This window comes from Onychostruthus taczanowskii, unplaced genomic scaffold (genome assembly GCF_017590055.1).
Source record: "Onychostruthus taczanowskii isolate IOZ18803 unplaced genomic scaffold, ASM1759005v1 scaffold96, whole genome shotgun sequence".
NCBI lineage: Eukaryota > Metazoa > Chordata > Aves > Passeriformes > Passeridae > Onychostruthus > Onychostruthus taczanowskii.
Window position 1 is genome coordinate 529,931 of NW_024507657.1, and position 18,238 is coordinate 548,168.

Here is an 18,238-nt window from a genome sequence, read left to right on the forward strand (position 1 = left end):
GTCTGAATGCTTCAGTACCAAGGCTTGCTTTAGAACAGCACAGAGAGGTAGCAGTGTTTATAAAATGTATTCCTAATTCTGTAGAACCCTGAAGGCCAGAGCATGAAAAACCATCTGGAAATAAGAGAAAGGAAGGAATGTTGTGCAGAGTCTAGTAAGATCCATTCTTTTTTTGTGAGAAAGCTGTTGAATGCATGACCATGTGCTCAACAACAAACACTGCCTAAATAAGCAAGTAAGGGAAGCTTCTTAATGATGATAATCAAGGTCAACATTTTTAAAACTGCAAACTACTAATTACAGAAATATGGGGCCTAATATTACAATCTTTCTCACAGGGAGAATTTTCTTGGCTACACCTAACGGTGCTTACCAGAGTAAATATTGGAATCATAGAATGGTTTGTGTTAGAAGGGGCCTTAAAGATCCTCCCATACAGACTCATTGCCATGGGCGGGGACACCTTCCATTAGACCAGGTTGCTTGGAGCTCCATCTGACCTGCCCTTGAACACTTCCAGGGATGGGACATCTACAGCTTCTCTGTGGAACCTATTTCTGTGCCTCACCATCCTCCTAGGAAAGAATTTATTTCTAATAACTTACCTAAATCTACTGTCTTTCAGTTTGAAGCCGTTCCCCCTTGTTCTGACACTAGAAGCCCTTGTAAGAAGTCCCTCTCCATCTTTCTCCCAGACCTCCCTTACACACTGGAAGACTGCTTTAAAGTCTCCCCAGAGCCTTCTCTTCTCCAGGCTTAGTAAGTCCAGCTTTCTCAGCATATCCTTATAGGTGCAGTGTTCCATCTCTCTGATTATTTGTGATTATCTCTGATCCTGCTTCAACAGGTCCTTCTCATGTTGGAGCTCCAGTTACATTATTTATAATGTTTCCATAAGTGATTCATTCATAGATGCAGACAAAAAAGATCTCATTTTACCTTCTTCAGTCATGAGGGAAATACTTGGGCTTGAAAGCATAATTTCTTTAGAAGCTCTTGGAGCAGATTCAAAGCTGACCAAAACTCAGGTGTTCCCAATTTTGTTGATCGTTTAAGGTTTCCCTTCTGCAGAGTGATTTAAATTGAGCTGGCAAACTGAGCAGATGAAAACAGGCAGACTTTCATCTTATTCTCATTGTTTATGACAGATTGGGTGGTGCCTGGAGGAAGGTGCATGTATAAACAAGCTCTAAGGTAAAATATTGGCAAGTCTGCAAATGCTGAAAATTGAGCATGCATCATGCTGAAATGATGCTTTCTCAACAGAGAAAAACAATCTTTGTAGATGTTTGTCTCAGAGATGTTTCACAAGATGTCTAAGGTTTTTGGGAGAAGTGATACAGATGCCAGACTTGTTAGACTTTCTGTACTAACCTGTACCCACAGAAAATTAAATTAAATGTACTAACTAGTAATTCCCTACTCTCAGTAGGGAAAATTTGTTCATCAGTTTTGGCTAATTGAAAAGTGTTAGGTAAATTTAGATGAAGCTCAGCCACTTTTCCTTCCCTACAAGTTCTTCACTGCTGTATCAATGTTTTTCACAGTCCTCAGGTTTGCAAGAGGTTCTTTTTCTTTTAATGCTGAAAAGTGAGAATTTGCTTCAGCTACTGCTCAACTCTTTCTGTTGCAAACCTTCCTTTCAGAAAATATATCCAACTTCCTGCATCTCTCTGGTCATGGGACATAGTATAACTCTGTGCTAAACTTAGTTTCAGTATGCTGAATGGGTGTTTTCTTAACTTTTGCAAATACTTGAATAATTTCAATTTAATTCTGTTGTAAATTTTCACTCACATATTTGGGTAAATATGATATTAACTAGCATTTTCCCTTTGTCTGTAATTTTTGGAAAATGAGCAAGTATTGCCCTTGTTTTGCAGGCTGGCAGTCCGGACAGAAATGTTAAGTCATTTAAGTCAATTGTTAAGTCATGGAAGAGTTTAAGTACCTAGAAACTAAATGGAAGTATGGAATCCATGAGAGCAACACAACAGAACCTTAGCCACTGAGGTGGGTGGTCATTTATAGCAGAGTCAGGTGCAGGAGGTTGCTCAGTGCTGTGTCTGCTTGGTTTGAATATCTCTGGGGACACAGACTACCATCCTCTGTGGAAAACCTATTCTTGTGTTTGGTCACCCTCACAGTATTTTTTTTTCCTCTTGGTTAAATAGAATGTCTTACTTTGATCTGTGCTTACTGCCTCCTCTTCATTCACTGGGTATTACTGGGAAGAGTCTCACTCTATTTTCTTTATTCTCTTCCATTGGGTGTTTATACATGTTTATAAGACCCTCCTGAGACTTCTGTTCTTCAGGTGGAACAGTTCCAGCTCTCTCAGCCTCTCTTTCTGTAAAAGCTGCCTCAGTCCACTGTGTTTGTGGTCTCTCATCAGACTCACTCCAAGACGTTCAGTGTGGCCCAGACCTGGACCTGGCATCCGCGTGTGCATCACCAGTGCTGAGCAGGCAGAAAGGATCTCATCACTTGGCTTACTGGCAGTGCTCTTCCTAAAGCAACCCAGGATGCCACTGGCCTTTTTTTTCCTCAGGGGCACACATCTGGCTCATGGTCAGCTTGTTGTTGATTCAGACTCAGCAGTTCAGCACATTTTCTGACAAACTGCTCTTCAGCTGTTCAGCCCCTGTGTGTAGCCCCACTGTGTGGTGGACTCGTGTATGTCCATTTTGTACACAGACCTATTCAAGTGTGTAGGCACCTGAGTTTTCATCATAAGGTACTCTAGGTATGTACCCATGCCTAGGCTGCAGCTGGCTTGACAGGTCTGAGAGCTGCATTTCAGGTCATGCCTGAGCCTGCTCAGAGGTTCTTTGATAAATTATCCTGTGCCTACAGCTCCAAAGGCATCTAGGTCTGTGACTGTGTTTTTAGCATGCACCTGAATGTGTACTGCTGTCAGTGAATCATCCCAAAAGAGAGCAGCTGTGATCATTTTCATTCTTAAATAGAGCTGCCAGTCCAGCTTTTTTTTTTTTTCTTTTCTTTAATGCAACAGGACTTGCTCAGCAAACAAGGAACCAGGTTTCTTGGTCTTCAGAAATTTCAGGAAGTTCAAAACCATAGCTTTCAGAGAACCCAAGTTCAAATTAACTCATTTTCTTTTTGAGCCAATGCATACATGCTGTTGATCAGCCCTGGCAAGATAGTACTACTAAGAGCTCGGTTAGGCTGGGTGCTTTTTTGTAGGCCTGCAGGAACAAGCTGTCTTTCCAGAGGTGCTCTGATACCATGGCAACTGTCACTTTACAAGGAGACAGACAGCAATCCAAGCCCCTGAGCCATCCCATTGCCCAGAGCTACTGAGCCTTTACTAGTTCCAGTAAACATTAGAGGTTGCACTAACCCTGATGTGATCAGCTGCGACTCCAGTGACTTCAAAGACATTTGTCCCACTGTAACCCTAACTGGAATTACTATTTCAGTGACAGTGAAATAATTCCCATCAAGTACAAATTGCTTAGAAGCTTTTGGATAGAACTTAACCATACAAGTTAAACCTATTTGTCATAGCTATGATCAGTGAACTGAAGACAGGAAGGCAATCTAATTTTTACTGTTTTATTCAGATGTAAAAGTTGGACATGGCTACACTACAGGTAAATTCCTAGAGAGAGTTTCCATTACAAACACAAAATACTGTCCAGGGAAGCAGGACCAGGGTATATTAGAAAAATTAATTTCAAGCAATTTACATTTGTTCATTGCAAAAGCAATGTGTCTTGCAGCTACTGCATCAAGAGAAATAGAGAGGCATTTGTCTTTGTTCTGAGAATGTAGCATAACAGTGAAAAGCAAGGGGAATGCCAAAGGCCAGACTGAAAGAATTCATGGGTTTGCCAGATAGGTCAGAGTCAGGATTGTCTGCCAGATAGTGATCTGAAGCCTTTTACTAGGTCTGACTGGGATGAAGGTTTTATCACCATAACAACTCCCGTGGTGCTGATAACAGTCCAACATTTTAGATGCTGCTGAACAGCATTTGTGCAGCATGAAAGCATTCACTGCTCACTCTTACCCAGTGAATAGATTGGAGTGTGTGAGAAGTAGGGAGAGGACACAACTAGACATATGACCCAAACTGACCAAAGAGATTTTCCATGCCCTACAGTGTCATGTTCACCATTAAAAGAGTGGCAAGAGTGGAGTTAGGTAGGTTAGCTATCTATTGCTTGGCAACTGATGGAGCATCTGTCTAGCATGGGAGGTGATTAGTGATTGTCCTTCTAACATGAGCTCTGTTTTTTTTTTCTCTATATCTTCTGTCACTGTTCCCTTGCCTGTTAAACCACTCTTACCTTGACCATGAATTTTCTGGGGTTTGCTCTTTCCTTTTATCTTTTCCCATAAAACTGTCTTTGGGGGTAGGGAAGGGAGCAAGCATCTGTGTGGTGCTTAGGTACTCACAATAGTTTAGCATAACTCGTATAAATATCAGTTTTCAGGACAGCTCTTTAGGTGTGTTTTTAAAACCCATTAATTAATGAAATTGAAGCTTTTCGTAGGACAGTTTTGTGCTCTGAAGTCCTTGGAAACAGGGACCATTGAACAAGCAGAGAAATTCCTCACATTTTCTGGAGAGCACCATGTGGAGCGAAGCAGGGCCTCTGAATCACTCCAGTCCTTGCCTTGTCTTCTTTGTTTTTCATAGTCAATGGTGGTGTCTGATGAGACAGCCTTTAAACAGCAGCCACCATGAGAAGGCTTCTATCAAGAAAGATGAAGACTGCTAGTAGCACTTTGCTTGTTTGTTTCAAACCATTGTGTTCTTTCCAGCCTGAAAGGTTTACTGTGAGGAAAACTGCAAAACCGTGATTTTGTATATCAAATAGTCAAAATATTTGCCTGGTTTAGATGAAGAAAAAGTAATTCCCGGAGCCCATGAAAATTAATTAATTAATTCTCCATGCCCATTAATTAAGTAATTCTCCATGCCCATGAAAAGCTGGTCAAGGAAGTAGAAAATGTATTTCTATGTTCACTTCCCATTGATCCTCCAATAAGAAGCTCCTCTAGTGTGCTATCCTTGCAGCCACTGCATCTTTGCTCTGCATTATCTGAATGCAGGGTCAAGTCCTATGCTTGCTAAGGATTGAATAGGGAGCACAGACACAAAGATAAACATTATACAGGGCCTGGCTGGGATGGAGTTAATTTTCTTCCAGATGCTGCTCTGTTTTGGATTTGTGACTAAAGCAGTGGTGATGGCACAGTGTTGTGGCACAGCTTGTGTGGCACTGGGACTTTCTCTTTTCCCAACTCTGCCTCAGCAACAAGAAGGCTGGGGGATCATAAGATATTGGGAGAGGATGTAACCAGGATAGTTGACCCAAACTGACCAAAGGGATATCCCATGCCATAGAATGTCATGGGTGGGGAGGGTTTGGGTTTTTTTTGATTGTAGACATTGCTTGGAGACTAACCAAGCAATGTCAATATCAGTGAGCTTGTGGGAGGTGAGTGGCTTCTGAGCATCCCTTGCTGTTTTTTTTATTCTTGCTTATTGTTGTTTTCTTTCTTCTTCCTTGTTCCTTCCCATTTTAAACTGTTTTTGTCTCAACCTCTGATTTTTCTTGCTTTTGTTCTTCCTATTCTCTCCTTGTCTCAGAGTGGGAGAGTGATAAAGTGGCTGTGTGGGCCTGACATGGTGACCAGCATTAACTCACAACATATCCTAAAATAATAGTCATCTGTGGCACCTGCCAGGCAGAAATCACACAGGACCTGATTTTCACTCATATGCATGAAGTTACTAATGGCTTAAATGTTGTATAAGGCCCCAAAACAGAAAAGAGACATTGAGGCTTCTGAGAGGGAGAATGGCACAGATGAGTCCTATAATATTAAGATTTTTTAAAAATTTGATTACTGGAAAAATCTTACATTGTGTATCTATAGAACTGCTTTTATACAGGTGCTTCCTGATCCAGTTTGCATGTAGCCATCAATCTGTTCACCCCAGAAAAGAGGATAATTTGAAAGTTTGTCTACTGAATTGTGCCTGGTATCTCCATAATGACAACATTTTTCAGCAAGTTGTGGCAGGATGCCCCCCTGCCCTAGGTGGGGGGAAGGGGACCTCTGATACCTATCAGCTGATGCAGTAGCTCAGGGCATCTTCACCTCACATATATTTACTAATTGCTGAAATAACTCAATCAGGGCAGCTTGTCTTGTAGCAAGTAATTTCGGCACCATGGTGGTGACATTCCCAGCTGGCAATAAACATCTTGTCTTAGAAGCAAGATTGTAGGAAGGTAAGCTTGAATTTCTGACTGACAGACACTTCACTTTACAAACTATAGAAGCTACACCATACTTTTATTTGCATATTCCCTGGAAATATGTGGGGATCTCTCCTCAAGGTTTGGGACACCTGTCTTGAGTTACTCTCTCAAGGGTTGAGTGAAAGGTTTCTGTGTACCCCATGATCAATTTGGTGGTAAATTACATTCACTCCTATTCTATACTATTTCTTTGTTAACTGTTACATAGCTACCTTTATGTTGTGCTCTGTTTTATGTAATCTATTAGTAGTTCTTTTGTTTTATCCTGTGTAGTAAGTAACTCTGTTTAAAGTCTTTTGTCTGTTAATCTCCTGTCTATTTAATAAATAACCCATGTTATAATAGACCTGATCTGCCATTCTTAAGAACTTGTGAGCCAGAGCAATTTAGGTACAGGTCACCTAAGTAGAGCTGCTGTGAAAAATCTGAGGCTAAGGCAGGGCTCGTTCAAAGCTCTCACTCGATCCATAGCACAAGTGTATGAAAAAAGAGTTACATCTGAAAAGACACCAAGGCATTTGAACTGTTAAAAGCTTTCCATACTTTTTACCTCCTGGACAGAAGAATCATATATCAATAACAATGGAAAAAAGTAGCTTGCCTTTAAAGAAAAGATTTTCTTTTTAACTTAATAGAAAACTTGAATGCTGAACTTGAGCAAATGCTGTAATTTATCTGTTTATTGCAATACTGCCTTAGTATAGCATTGTATAATAAGCATTTCTCAGTAATTGCTAGCATTAGTGTCACACAGCCACTAATACATTACCTTGGGTGCACTATCCCAGAAAATACTAAAATGTGAATACTTTCCACTTGGGAAAGCTGAGACATCATCTCAGTCTTTTTCTACTTGATTTAATATGCTCTAGCCAACTTCTTGTCAAGCTGACATTTGAAAGCAGATAACAGTGGCATATATATACATATATATATATGTACATAAAATAAATGTTTTGATACTATCAAGAAAAGATAGAATATGAGTAGTTTACCAAGGACTGCAGATAGCGAGCATGGAAATATCTTTTTAGACCAACAAACACAGATCTGTTAATATGAGTGATTACCTTCGTATGGTGAATTAGGGTTACCCAGACACTAATCAGACAGTGTTAAACATAATCCTGGGATAGTTACATGACGGGTAAATGAATTATAGCATAAACAAGTGATGCTGCATGAGTTTTTGATTGGATTCAAGATCAGAATACGCAAAAGTAATCAGAATCAAGCTGGATGTTGTTCAGCAGATCCTGCTCTGGTTTTTAATCACAGGTTCAGAATTGAACATCATTCCAAACTTGTGGTAAAGTTAGAATTTTCTGTCTCGATTTATGAAAATAAAAAATGATCCATGTCCTCTAGCCTGAAAGATGCATCTCCTTCTATCCCTTCAGCTGAGCTCAGCTGACAAACTTAGGTTCAATCTACTCCAGTATCTACCAGATATAGAGATGTTAAAAAGCTCTTTTCAGCTTGGTCTCATTTCCCTCTCACAGTGGCACGTCATCTATAAAATCACACCTTTCTATTTACTTGCTTACACTTTTTGTCCACACCCACTCACTCAGCTGACATAGGCTTTTACCAGTCACTCTTGATAAAACAGCTTGAGCTAGAAATCAATGCTGATATGACAACTCATAAGAGCAGCTTCAAATCCAGTCTGTTGAGAGCAAATCCATTTTCTTTTAATGAAGGCACTCCTGCTTACTGAAGTGATCAATGTGGCAAGACATAAGCATGTGTTTGACTGCAAGTATATGCTTAAATTTCCAAGCACACTCAGGCTTAAAGCTTGTGTTCATTTGAGCTGAGGATTCTATTGCTTATTTTAATAACTGTGAAGAAAGCTGCTGAACTGATGATGCAATAGGAGCTGAGATGGCAATAACTATGTGTGTGTCATCTTTAAAAACAGATACTTTCTCTCTTGCTGCGCTTGTAAAAGCCATAACAGAAGAGACAGAAGAGAAGGCTTTCCAGGCTATTTATTTGTTTGTTTATTGTTAGGATTCATGAAACAGATGTGGACAATCACAATATTTTCCATGGGTTTTAGGTATTTCAGCAGGTGTTTATGGACAAGGTTTAGCCAGATGACTGATTTTGTAAGAGTCGGAGGGAGTCTAGTGAAGGAATTTGAATCACTAGGAAAGGGGGTCAATGTCCTGTCAGATTTCTTCAGGGCTTCCAAGCAATGTTGTATACTTTTGTCTATAGCATCAGTATGAAGAAGATGCTTCCTTCTCCCTGCAGAAGTAGCGCCACTGAAAGAACAAGATGAAATGCACTTCTTCTCATCATTGCTTCAGCTGTAATTGGAGAATAACTGGTTTCAGGCAGTGAAAGCTGTGACTGAAAAGCATGTAGCATCATGCAGTTTGAGCTAAATTACATCCATGCTATGAATTAAGCATAGACTTCATTGTGCTTTTTGCCCAGGCATGTTCAGCAAATGCACTTCTTTAGTAATGCAATGCAAAGATGCTGTATTAGACTGACCTCCACAATACTGGAAGGAAAAAAATGTGGGCCTGCATCATTAATTAATTTAGGTGAGATGTTTCCTTTACATGTTCAGGAAGGGCTGGACATGTTCATACCAAGGGTAAGTCCACACAGAGCTGTACAAAGCTTTGGTCTTTCAGAAAATGGTGTGAGTGTTTTGCAGTCTTGAGGTTTTTTTCCATTTGCGCAACAGTTTTTTTCCTGGAAAGAGAATGTTTGCTGTGAGCCAGCCCTGCTGATGCCTGCTGTCCATCTTCTTCCAGGATGAGTGAAACCCATCTCTGTCTGCACATTCTTCTCCCCATTTTTTGCATTTGAATGTTGCCTGGCCACTGTCTCATGATTTTGGTTTTAATCACTGCTTTTTTGTCCTTAGTTATTATTGCACCATACATTGTGAAATGTTGATAGGATTGGAAGTCACTGTATGCATAATAATATACTTTTAATTTTGTATTATATTAATATAAATATTTTCTTGTAATATCTTTTCTATTACATATTAGGGTGATTCGTTGTTACAGTGTACTGTACTCCTTGCATTTCAGAATGTCATGTGTTGGATTTTGTCATTAATCTGATGATGTGAGAAATGCCTTTGTCATGGTTTCTTATGCATTTATACCCCTCACCAGGTGACATATTCTGTTGAACTAAATGTGAAATGGTACATTTTCTATGTACCATTTCTATGTACCATTCACACATATGCTTGAGAATGTATTGTACTTCTGGTTTGAGTATTACAGCAGGTCATGAAGAAAAGACTGGATTGACTTTATCATATTCACAATGAGGAAAGAAAATACATGCATGCTGAATACTTTAGTTATCGTGGTGCATTAGAAATTTGTTGTCATTTCATGAGTTATCCCAAAGTACAAGTACAGATAATAAATGAAATCTTAAATTGTCTGAAGATAATAGCTTAGGTAGCACTGCATTTGTCAACAAAGAACACTTACACTAAACATCAGAATATTTTTTTCCCATTTGGGGAATCTATTAATAGTGTTATTATTTCCATTCTGCCTTAATTTTCTGCAACCTGTATTGGCTCTGGCATCATTATATTTCAATTTCCTTCTACTATTGTGTCTATGGTCTTACTTATCCATCATTTTATTTGGTGCCCCATTTCAGAGGTTAGGTGTAAGCTGGGATATTTATCTCAGCTATCACAATTTGGAAGAGTCACTCAGAATGCTTTGGCAATGCTCTTCAAGAGACAGACAGAGACCTTCAGTCTGATTCAGTTGTTCCCTTCATTCTCCCCACCATCAACAGTTGTTACAGAAATTTATAAAAATATATGGATTATACACACAGATACACACTGTCAACTGCTGGACAAAGAACACTTTACCACTTTGTACCCTTCAGATAAATTGTAATAAACCCATGGCAACTCCTTTTAGAGTTACAACACTGAACTACACAATAGCATATTTCTAAAAAGATTGCCTTAGCAAGGGAGGTATCACAGAACTGTTAACTGGATTCAGCCTATAAAGGATATGCAGATGGCAGTTTTGTCTTGTAAGCTATTGGGCTGAGTACTATAAAACAAGAGAAAAAGAAATTATTTCATTACTGAAATGCATAGACTCTATGTAGGCTCTAATTCAAAAGGAGAGGGCCTCTGTAGGACTGGCCTAACTTGCCATTAAGGGGAGACTAAAATTCACTGGCTTTTAACTAAATGATGCAAGTTTTATTATAAAAGAAAATAAAGACCCAGGTGATAACTGGTCAAACTTTTTACGGGGCAAGCTGATCCATGCAATCTAGTCCCATTCACACAGTACTAGATTGATGTCAACTTTGTTGCCAAAATCTTATATAAAGCCTATTAATGCCTACCCTGATCAAAAGAAAAGTGGCATAGGTCATTGAAGAAAATAAAGTACATAGAAATAGTGTGACTAACACATAATAATTTTGCCACAGATGGGGAAAACATGATTAACAATACTCAATGCATGCTTTAAGATTACCACAGGCACTAAGGGTTGGACATAAGTTTGCCTGTGAAGAGGGAAGCTGAATTAACCATTTCAAACACACCTAAGCTGTGGAAGTAGAGCTGGCGGTTCTGGCCCAAATACCTCTTAAGAATAAGGTACCCAAATGAGCAATGTAGCCATAAATAAGCTAACAACATTTGAAAGATTCAGGAAGAGTAGACAGGAAAATAAAATGTATAGCGATGACATTTTCATGGTCTCACATTTTATGGACCTCCAGCACTTTTTATTTGATTTATAAGTTGGGGATTTTTAATGCAAAAATATGGGATTTGGTAGAAAAAATAAAGATGGTATTAGAATGCAGCTTCTTTTATGTCACAGAGAAGGAAGTATTAATCAGAACTATGCAATAACTGCAAAAAACTGACAATGTCCATAAATATGGTTGAGACATAGATCTTTCTGTGCAGCCTCAGAGGCATATTGAAATGACAAAATGGAGAAATAATTGTGAAACTGGTAATGGCCATCATGGTTCATCATGCTCTGCATAGCAATGAGTATGCTGAGTGCCCTTCCCTGTGCCAGCTACCTGGGCAAGCTATTGAAATTTTGCTAATGTTGCAGGTAAATGAGAGTCAGATGGCAAAAATATTTGGGGTAAATGCTTCTTTCTCTTCCATCACTGTAAAAAGTATCATTCACACTCACAATGGTAGACAAGGACTTAATACATAAGGAATATTTTATCAATGAACACCTTGGTGATTATTTACTTATTGCACAAACCATGTGTGGATGAAGCCACCTTGCCTAGGTGTTAATCAGAGAATTATAGGATATGGTGAGTTGGAGGGGACCACAATGGTGAACGTGTTTGGAAAACTTCTACAAAGCATGTTTGTGTCCCTCAGAGTGTGTCCCTCAGAGTCCATGCCATTTTGGGAGGAGTGTGGCAGAGGGAATAAATAACCTGCAGCCCAAGATTGATTATTTCTGAATTTGAAATAAAAAGGCACGGAAGTTCCTGTCATGAGAGGAACAAGAAAATTACATCTCTGGCCCTGTTTTTTTATTAAAAAATACTGACACTTTTTTTCTTCAGGACCAATTTTAACATGCCTGCAATCAGACATTTTGAGATGCTGACACAAAATATCTCTAAACAGACAGATGTCTGAAGTGAACAGTTAGATTTTTGCTTTTCCAGAGTACAGCTCACTTTCAAATGAAGAAGCTGAGAGTATTCTCTGTTTTCCCATGGTGCATGTTGATAACTGTGGGCAGCTGCACAGTCCAAAGAGAGTTCCTGAAAGGACCATGCTTCAGGGCTGTTAATTTGTTGGCATGGCTTCTTGGGTATAGAAGGTGTATCTTAAGAGATTTGTCAGCAGTGATTTCGCCAAGAGCTTGTGACAAGATAGAAAATGACACTGCAAAATATCCTAAATGATGGATTTCCCCTCTTTTTTAAAATTAATTTCTATATAAATAGATCTGGGCTCTGCTATTGATTTCCATTTACATAATTTCCATCCAGTATTTTTTTTTAAGTATGTTTTTTAAGTTTTGGCTTTGTAGGGCTCAAAATGACAGAACACAAAAATCACATATCTGCAGAATATGTTAATATACTCATTTTATCAGCCTGTTTTTTCAGAATATACTTATGCCATTCAAGTGACTTAGTTCAAAGTTAAGGTCTGGTCTGTCTAGGAACCTGGTAAAATGGGTGAGCTTGACTCTACTCAGCTTAGACCAGATCTCTGTGGTTTTCTTATCTTGATGTAAATCTTTGTGATTAAATTCTGAGTGTTTAACACAGAAGCACTACAAGGAAGGGCAGCTGATAACTGAATAAGTGCATTATTATGCATAAGAACTCCTTCCAGCATAAAGTTATATGATACATGGTGCCACCAGAAAACATGGCAAATTAGTCTCAGTTGGCATTCTGTTAAGAATTGGAAAACTAAGAAATTAACCTAAATCAAGCAGTCCAAAGCACACAGGGGTGTGTGCTTGTGTGCATATGGGAGCATATAATGTGCTTGAGAGTAGGAAGGACACATTTTATTATTCATCTTGCTAACAAGCAGAAATATTATTTGATATCTTAGGTGGAATCCTAATACTTCATAACTTTGTATAAAGACTCTGGATGCAGTTTTGATAGACAGCAAAATATGTGTATGGTGAACCACCTGCCATCTTCTTCTCATTAAAAAGTTGTCCTGTTTATTCATTTATTCCTGACAAAGATAAAACTTCAAATAAGATTCTCCATTCTATTTTCAATGCAGTACTCTTCTAATGAATGAAACACAAAATTACTAGTCATTATTTCCTTTTACCTACTCTACCATTGACTTATATAACGTGTAGGGTGTACATGAAAGAAAGAGATAGTGGCAGTGCTATGGTGAAGAGAGAAAATTGAGAGAAAGAAGCTTTTTTAGACAATTCCCATCATAACTCTAATAGGATGTCATAGTAAAGGGGGTATCTCTGTTAGACTAACCAGCATGAGATTTCTGCCTGCTAGGCAGTGTACTGTAGGATTTTAATATTGAAGTTTTTAGAATTAAACTCTCCTAATAAACCAAATATGTAAGTCCTAATGCTACATCAATGAAGTTGATTTGCATATGAGTGGAAGGCTAGGATACATATAGGATACATATCTGACATAAACTGAGAAATCCAGGCTGCTGCATGTAGGTGGAGGAGACACACATTGACGCAGTATGAAAAAGTCAGAGGGTTAACTTACACAGTTTATTTCTCTTCTTCTCTCCACGTTTACTCTCAAAAAGCTGCAAATAAAGTCTTTGGGAAAGAGCACAAGTGCAATTCTGAAAAGCAAAGAAAGGGCTTTGGAGATCACAGATGAAGTTGTTATTGAAAGCAAAGAAATAGGCAGCTGAGGACATTACAACATTCATGTTGGCTGAATTATAAACTCTTGAAAATTATAAACTCTTGAAAGTCTTTCCACACCTTTAAAGAGATGCAGAAGTCAGTGTAACAGGAAATAAAGATACACATTTTTAAAACAATAATTAGACTGAGGTCTGGATTCCCTTAAGTGTTTAGGCTGACACCACTCCTCAGGACTGCCTGGTCCCTGGCCATATTTGTGATTGGAGAGTTCTTCTAGTCGCAAGGCTTTGTTACACCACAAAAAGGTAGCGCTTATGCTTGAAACTTTATTAAGCTGCCTTAGCCCAATTAGCTAACAGGCTATATGCTATGAAAAAGACATTTATATAGTATTGGTACTGTGGGAAAATAATACTCCTAACTGAAATAAGGATGTGGGAAATGTAAATGTGCATAAGCTAAGGATGACTTGTGTCATCATCAGAATTTATTGGTGGGAGGACTAATAAGATGACCTTCTTTAACAATATAGACCATCCCATCCTTTATCCATGGAAAGCTGTGTCAAAGACCACTGAGCTCTGTTTAAAACAGCTCCCGAATCACTAGTAGTTGCAGTCCAATTACTTTGAAGTAAAATTATAACCTTTTATTTCAAGACAAATTGAACTGAACTATGATGTTTTAGAAGCAACCTAAGCCTCTGTGTGGCAAAGGTCCAGTGCATCTCTAAAATGCTTTGAACAGCTCTTGGTTCACCCAGAAACAATCTCTTTTTCACTGTGTTTCAGTTTCTCTGTGTTTCTACTGTCCAAGTAGAAACCCCCGTGCCAGTACCCTGGAATAATCAGTGTAGGTGACATTGCCAATTTTTGCAAGGTGATACTGCAATCCCCAGGGGGGTTGATAAAGGGGATGATTCAAATTCAAATAAACCCTTGTCTCTGACAATCTGGACAGTGTTTTCCCAACATTTCAGCAGGGCCACATGTGACACTTTGCTAAATTTTCTTGCTCTGTAGCTGCTAAAATCATTGAAATACATCCATTTTGAAATGGGCGTTATCTCTTCCTTCCCACCACTGTCAAGATATGACTGAGTTGCTAGAGAAGCTGGTTTAGTCAAAGAGCTTTTTCACCAAACAGGGCTGTTGTCATCTCTGATGGAAGTAGGTTTTGCTGTGTGAAAGACTTGGCTGCATGTGGGGTTGATTCAAGTTTTTTTAGTGTGCCCTTGCCTTCTTACAATATTGCTATTTATTTGTAGGCATAGCTGTAAGAAGGGTCCTTCAACCTTTACTGTCATGATGTGAGTCTAAATTCTGGGTGAACAAAGCTGTTGGGAAAGGATCAATCTGCCAACAGCCAAAGGTCAATGCCTGGGTATAAATGGAAGAAATAAAATCAATCCACCATAACCCAAATCCTTCAAAGATACAGGCAAAATGCCAAGAGGAGTCACCCACACTGCCAAAGCACAGGTTGCAGTGGCTGTCAGCCAAGCTAAACAGTACATTGAGGGGATCCAGCCTGGCAGACCAACAAGCCTATACCATGCGAGTGCCACATATTGCCTACAAAGATGCTTAGGTAATGTCACTAAACTCCTAAAAGATCATGGGTCATGGGAAATGGACAAGGTGGGAAGCTAACCCATAATTGTCCCTATGTTAGCTAGATAATGCATACACAGATGCCCATGAGACTTAGCTGAGTGCACACTTCAGAGCTCAGCATCAATGCCAGCTCCTGGTTCTAAGAAATGAATCCTAGTGCATAATGGCCTTGAAAGAGAACCTTACCAAGCTTACTTTTCCATGATACCTCCCTGCCTAGCCGTGCTCTACCCTGTTCTTAACTTTTCCCTCTGCTCTCGGGTTAATCTGCTGTGATCTTCTGCACATTTGTAATATAGAGGAACTGTGCTCCAGATGTCTGCTGCCTGCACTGTCAGTGGCCCAGTGAGGTTTTTGTTATCTAACTGGGCAAGCCAGAGCAAGCAAGGAGCATGACAGAGGATGGTGAGTGGCTCTGTGCAGGAAAGGAGTGTCCAGGTCCTAGCCACAGCCCACAACAGGAGTGGAGTGTCCCGGACACAGCCACTTCCCAGACATCACTGTGCTCTCCACCAGGCTCTGCCACAGCATCTCTGGGATTAATTTCTTCCCACTCTGATGAGGCAGAGGAAGGCCATTCATACCCTGAAGATTAACCTGCATGTCAAGACACCAAAGTAATTTAAAAGATGTTTTTAAAAGACAGACAAAGTGCTGGATGTTGTTGATAGATAAAGTTGAGCAGGATTTTTCAGGGATTGGTGTGCAAACCTGGTGTGCAATCCTGGTGTGAAAGATTAGTGTCTAACACAGAGGTGTTCAGCAGATGGCCTTCACCTTTTTAGGTATAGATGCGCTTTGGTATTTTTTAAACTTCATGAAAGGAAAATCAGGACAACACAAAGCTATTTTTTCCTATTTAGCAGCTGAAAGTATGTGAATTTATCAGCCTCAGTGGTGTCCCTTCTGAACAGCAGCATCCCACAAAGAGAAAAGGCAAACAAGTAATCCAGCACAGCATGACATGGTTGAAATTATCTGTCTTGTTTTGTGCACCTGGAAGAACAAACTTTTTGGTACAAGGCAGGTGTAATTCAGTCTTTGTGATGACTCACACTTGGCAATTAGCTGAGAAAAAAACTGCAAAATATGATGAATTATTTGTTAATAATTGGGGATTTTGTGTGTGTGTGTGTGTGTGTGTGCGCGCACATGTGTGCATATGAACAGCTGCAGCTCAGTGGGACTGAGAAACTAGGGTGGGCTGCTTTTACAGCAAAAGTGAGGACTTCACTGGCTGCCTCTGGTTGCATCTTCAAAGCCACCACTTCCTCTTCTCTTTCTCCCCCTTTCCACTCTTCCATATATTCACCATCTTTATCCATATTCAAGTGCTCAGATATAATTTAATCCGCATAGTCCCTTCTTGCCCATCTACAAAAGAATTTGTTCCATTGCAATGGAAATTTACAATGTTTATGACATGTCTGTCTAAGATGAACCCCAAAGCATGCATTTTATCCTCACTCATATAATCGTCATAAGGTAGAAAATGAAATTTCCAAAATCAAAAAACTGTAGAAGAACTTCAGAGAACTGCATGTCAGTTTTTACGTTGATGTACACTATGTTTAAAAAAAAAACTGGAAGGGGGAGGTGGTGAGGAGAGAAAAAAGATTCACTGAGTATCTTACAGGAGACTTCTCTATTGCTTAATTCTTTAGATTGTAGAAGGAAGAAAAGAATCTCTTCTTGCTTTCTGGAGTGAAAGTATTCTGAAGAGACATTGTGAGAACTTCATTTAGTACCATGGATGGTTTCTCATTCCTACTTGCATCTTAATAAAAGTAAATATCACCTCAATGTTTGCTGTGAGGGTATAATGATTTTTAAAATTTTGATGGGATTGGCAAATAATTACTTTTTTTCCTAAGATGATTTAGAAAAGAGCTTTATTTAGGACTAGTGAACTTTATCATCTGGTTCAGAAGTAAGGGAGGAGCTGGGGTTAATGGTGTGTGTTTATCCAGGTGATGAGTGCTAGTTTCTGAAATGTATACTGCTGTTTATTTCCTGGGAGAACAGAGTTTTGGTCCTAACTGTCAACGCAAGTTGAGTACATTGTCTTTCTCTCTCTGTCCCTCTATTCTCTGTTTAGTAAGACATTTAAACACTCACTACTAGTTCAAGAAGCATAGCCCTGTTCTGTCATTGTGGCAATTGAATCGTCTCCACCTGCTTTCCTTATTTGGTTGCATCTTCAAAGTAATAGCTCTTTCTCTTTCATAGTTTTCCTAAACTAGCTCAGTCTTTCCTCGCTCCTCTCTGCTACCGCCTATTTGCACTTAGAGCTACTGTTAGTGTCATCTGTGCCTGCCATCTGCTTCTGGAATATTATGAAGCTGTAATCACAGGACATTTTGAAATTTATTCATACAAATCAAAGACATTCAGTTGCTGTCTTTCCTAGAGCTAGGAAAGACATAGGTCTCCTGGCAGAGGCTTTCAGAAACAGCAGCTGGCAGAGAGAGGCTGGAGGAGGTTTCCCTGCCCAGTTTTCCATCCCACTTGGCTCCTGACCCCCAGCATTTTTTGCATTCTCAGGGCTGGCTTCAGCTGAGATCAGCTAACTCTGCCAGTTTGCAGTTTAATGGTAAACATGAATCTGGGTGAGAATGAGACTAAAGGAATTTTTCACTTGTGACCCTATTTATGCCTAGCCTATAAAAGTATATAACCACAGTGGTAGCCTCTGTCTTGCTCCTTTTACAAAGAGGCTGCACCTCAGCATACATTTTTTCTTCATTATTTGAGTTAGAGGCTACTTTATTAAGTCCAAGCAGTATCTATAGTTGTGGCTTAATCCAAATCAAAGGCCTCTAGCTGCTATTCTAGTAAATGGTAGTCGTAGCATCAGATGAGGAGATATCTGTATCTTCCCACATGGAAAGCAGATGCTAAGAGCTGCTCCTGCACTGCTCAGTTTGCACTCTCAACTTCCAGAAAAATG